General features: G+C 35.2%; 1 long non-coding RNA gene across 1 annotated transcript; it reads right to left on the minus strand.

The window, feature by feature from the left end:
* Window positions 1–246: 246 nt before the first annotated feature.
* LOC120351322 lies at window positions 247–3395 on the minus strand. Its single transcript, XR_005571312.1, has 4 exons — window positions 3308–3395; window positions 1542–1671; window positions 501–606; window positions 247–390 (listed from the first exon to the last, which is right to left on the minus strand). It is a non-coding gene; the product is annotated as an uncharacterized LOC120351322 (long non-coding RNA).
* Between the last annotated feature and the right edge of the window lie 1584 nt (window positions 3396–4979).

Genomic DNA, 4979 nt, shown 5'->3' on the forward strand with positions numbered 1-4979 from the left:
CTTCTCTCAGTTAGCTCCTCGACTCGGTTCAGGTAGCTCCTCGGCTATGATTTTCTAGATGCAGGTAAGGTTCCTTCACGAGAGCACAACTGCTTATGAGACCGAGTTGAGAGGTGAGAAAATGCTGTGAAAACAATGAAATATTTAATAACTGTAACCAAATATATATTATAAATCCGGAGGAGAGGAGGAGGAGAAAAATTTAAGTAAAAATGAACTTACATGTGTTGATTTGACGAAATGAAATAATCGACTTCTCTCAGTTAGCTCCTCGACTCGGTTCAGGTATTGTTCCAGCTTAGCTCCTCGGCTATGATTTTCTAGATGCAGGTAAGGTTCCTTCACGAGAGCACAATTGCTTATGAGACCGAGTTGTGAGGTGAGAAAATGCTGTGGAAAAACAATGAAATATTTAATAACTGTAACACTAAATATATATTATAAATCAATTTAGTGTTATTTCACAAAAATATGAGAATATAACAAAAATTTTCACTTACAATCAAATGTTATCGGTGACCTCGTGCTAAAGCTCTGGGGAGTATCGGCAGTGTTCGCCAATTGTGATACACGCCTCCTTTGTGTTTCTATCTCACTCGTACAAGCCTGCAACAGACAGAGAAACGACTTGCTATATAATCGCTTTTCTCAGTGGAAAATCATCATTCACGTTAGAGAGCTATTAGTACGCGCTTCTCGACACTTTAAAATGGACAAGTCACACCGTGCATCCTCATCCTCATTCTTATTGCCAGACAGCCCGCCTCCGGAGAGGGAACTCAACTTCTGGGAGCAACAGCAGCAGCAGAAGCGCCGCAGCACGGCTACAACATCAGCTGTCGCCTCCACCTCTGCTGCTGCCGCCACCTCCTCCTCAGCCTCAACCTCAGATCCCTTGAAGAAACAAGGGATCTTCGTCCAAGATGAGGATTCCAGCATCATCATCCCAGACAGCAGCCCTCTCCTGCAAGCTACTTGGGCACCACGCCGAGCGGCGCTCACATCGGTACCCGCCCCCAAGCAGTCTGTCAAGAGGAGGCTGTTTGTCGACGACGACGATGAGGAGCCCGGCGTCCTCACTCAATCGAAGGTTAGCATACAAAAATATTATTATTGTAATGTACACAAAATCTTTATAAAATGTGAATCTATAATCGATAAAATCTTTTGTGTGCATTACAAGTCATTACTGATTCTTATACTGTGAGCGAAGACTGAGCTTGACTTCTAATTGTGCTATCAAAACAATCCGAACACAGATAAATTTTTCACACGATGGTTGTATTGTTTAAACATGTTTACTAAATATGTCGCATGAAACATTCCTACTGAAACAATTTGAATTGGAGAATTACATACTGATTACATATATATGAAAAATCAAATCATATGTTGTTTGAGTGTGAAACAAAAATTTGCATGATTAATGAAAGGTGAAATATTTATGTTTTCTGCAATCATTTATGTTGATTGTAATGAAGTGAAAAATTTTTTTCCGATAATTGAGAGTTATGTCAGAGAATTTCCAAGTTATTACTCACATTTTTTGAGTAGTGAATCTGTTGAGCGCAAGATCACTCTCTCATGTCAGAGAATTTGCGAGTTATTAGTCACAGTTTTGAGTAGTGAATCTGTTGAGCGCAAGATCTCTCTCTTGTATGATTTTATAACCTGAAACAAATAAGAGTCTAATGAAATATTTTTCAACAGAAACGTGCGGTGGAAGAGGATGAGGAGGACAGCTCCATAATGACGCTGTTACAGCAGGAGGAGGATGAAATTCTCCCCGAGGAGCACTTCCTCACTGTCATCAATAGGTACGCCCCGAAACCCTGGACTCCTCTAAGAGAGTTGATGGAGGGTACGCCTTACCCTATTGAGGACGTGAGGGAGGTCTGCAATCAACATGGTCGTCGCGTGGTGCTCAAGATCCGGCTGTCAGGTCAGAGAACAACAGATGTTTACATACCTGAACGTTTCACGCAGATCTTGACCTCCAAAGACATCCAAAATTTTAAAAGTAAATGTAAATCATTGTTACTGTTTGTCAAACATATTAATCAGTACATGACTGACATAAACATTGTTAAAATGCATAACATTTAAATCATGATAATTATATTACCAGTTAACATTTTATGAATTTTATTATTACTTATTTTGTTAATAATCTTGTAACAAATTTTCAGATTTACTTTTAGGGTTTCAGTTAACATTTTATGAATTTACGATATTATTACTTTTAAAATGAAAATCATTTATTAATGCAAATAATGCAATTTGATAATGCAAATCATTGTTACTGTTTGTGAAACATATTAATCAGTGCATGACTGACATAAACATTGTTAAAATGCATAAAATTTAAATCATGATAATTATATTACCAGTTAACATTTTATGAATTTTATTATTACTTATTTTGTTAATAATCTTGTAACAAATTTTCGGATTTACTTTTAGGGTTTCAGTTAACATTTTATGAATTTACGATATTATTACTTTTAAAATGAAAATCATTTATTAATGCAAATAATGCAATTTGATAATGCAAATCATTGTTACTGTTTGTGAAACATATTAATCAGTGCATGACTGACATAAACATTGTTAAAATGCATAACATTTAAATCATGATAATTATATTACCAGTTAACATTTTATGAATTTTATTATTACTTATTTTGTTAATAATCTTGTAACAAATTTTCGGACTTGACATTGCATCGCCTTTCGGCATATATTTTCGGACTTGACATTACATCGCCTTTCGGCAATATAACCTATATCTTGTAAATCACAATTTTCAAGTATTTAGTTTTGGACACAGCCATTACATATATTTTCATTATAATCTATAATTTTCAAGTATTTAGTTTTGGCACAAGCCATTACATATATTTTCATTATAATCTATAATTTTCAAGTATTGTGTTATTTAGTTTTGGCACAAGCCATTACATATATTTTCATTATAATCTATAATTTTCAAGTATTGTGTTATTTAGTTTTGGCACAAGCCATTACATATATTTTCATTATAATCTATAATTTTCAAGTATTGTGTTATTTAGTTTTGGCACAAGCCATTACATATATTTTCATTATAATCTATAATTTTCAAGTATTGTGTTTCCTCCACTTCACTCAGCTGAGGTTGTATGAATCTATAATTTACAAGTTTTGTGTTAAGGTGACAATTGCATCGCCTATCAGCATATACATAACCTACTTTGTTAACCGCATAATTTACTTGTTATATATCAATAAAAAATAGTATGTTATTCTATAAAAAGTTTTCACTCACCTATCACACTAGTATACGTGTAGAGAACTCAATCACTCACTCTCCAAGTTGCATTGAGTGATAAGAAAAATTAAAATGTGTTTTATAGAATGAAGTGTGTAGGCACGCGCAAGCATGCGCATGAGCTGACAACATCGGCCGATCGCTCACTGTGTCAAGGTCGGCTCAACGCTCTGTCTTCCTTGTTGTGAAGTGAGGGCGTTGGCCTGCCACATCTGGTGTGATGCATTTCATTCATTCGCGACCTTGCAAGGTCTTGTATGAATGAATGCATCGTACACATGGCTGGATTGGTATTCCATTCATTCTTATCAATATTATTTTGTGTTTGACTTTTTCACATCAGCTATTTGAAATGCATTTTGCAAATGCATTTCAAATAGATGATCTGAATAGATGAATTCAAAGTATTATTCCAAATTAATAGAAAATTCCATTTTTCTTTTAGATTAAGTTAGTGTAATGATTAATTAATTAACTTTAGTTAATGTTCGAGCATTGAGTTGAAAGGTAATGAAAATATTGAATGTTGAGAACACTCTTTGTGCATGTTGATATTCTTCGCGTGTCAGAGGTGTGTCCGTTAAATCATTATGAAAACATTCTATTGGAGGAAGTTCTTTCCAATGTACTTTCTTTCCCCAACTTCTTTTCCATGTCTGTACTTTCTACCACATTACGCACCAATACTTCCAAGGATTCAGACATAAACTTGTAGGAATCTAAAAATTTAATTTAATTTAATTATTCAGAATAAAATGCGAATCAAAACTGGAGAAATTATGAAAATAACATGATATGTACTCCGGAGTACGTGCTGTTAAATTGAGAAGTTCAGTAATTTGTTGATAGAGTGCATCACTGCATGCAATATTATATATAAGGTGTGTACTGCGCCAAATGTAAGCCATTATCAGTTTTACCTCTGAACAGGAATCATGTCCTATTCTTTGTGTTCTGATATTTTGGACAAGCCACAAACTCGCTCTATTGGTATCCAGTGTGATCTTGATTCTGATATTTTGGACAAAGCTCAAACTCAGTCATCGCTACTTTACGATATTGAATCAACAAATTTCTATTATGAACCAAGGAGGAGTAGTACACCAATCCAGAAGTCGGGAGAGGAGGGGGAAGAGGAGGTGGAGGAGCAGAAACGTGAGGAGGAACAGATACGAGAAGAGGAACAGAAAGGAGTGGACGACAAGCAGACACCTACGAAAATTGCTACGGTTGATCTTCACTGGTTTAAGCAAACTTGTAATCAAATTATTGTAAAGGAACTTGCTATTGTCGATGAGAGCAATAATTATGTTGTATTCCATTTCAAATCACCATTTCCAAAGATGGAATTGACTACAAAATTGTTTAACGACGTAACATGGCTGGAACGTAACTATCATAAAATAAAATGGGAAGATGGAGATTTAGAATACAGTGACTCATTAATACGTGAATACCTCGCAGGTTATGAAAAAATTTTCACAAAAGGAACTGAGAAAGCAAAGTTTTTGAGAAGATTGCATTCTAACGTACAATGCATACCGGAGGACTTTCTCAAGCCTGATTTCAGCTTTTTCACCACTTCGTGGTGTTATGATGCATGTAAGATACATAAATATAGACCCGATGGAAGGTGTGCGTTGTACAGTGCCCAACATTATAATTCTTT

The sequence above is a fragment of the Nilaparvata lugens genome, chromosome 5 (genome assembly GCF_014356525.2).
Source record: "Nilaparvata lugens isolate BPH chromosome 5, ASM1435652v1, whole genome shotgun sequence".
In the NCBI taxonomy this organism is placed as follows: domain Eukaryota; kingdom Metazoa; phylum Arthropoda; class Insecta; order Hemiptera; family Delphacidae; genus Nilaparvata; species Nilaparvata lugens.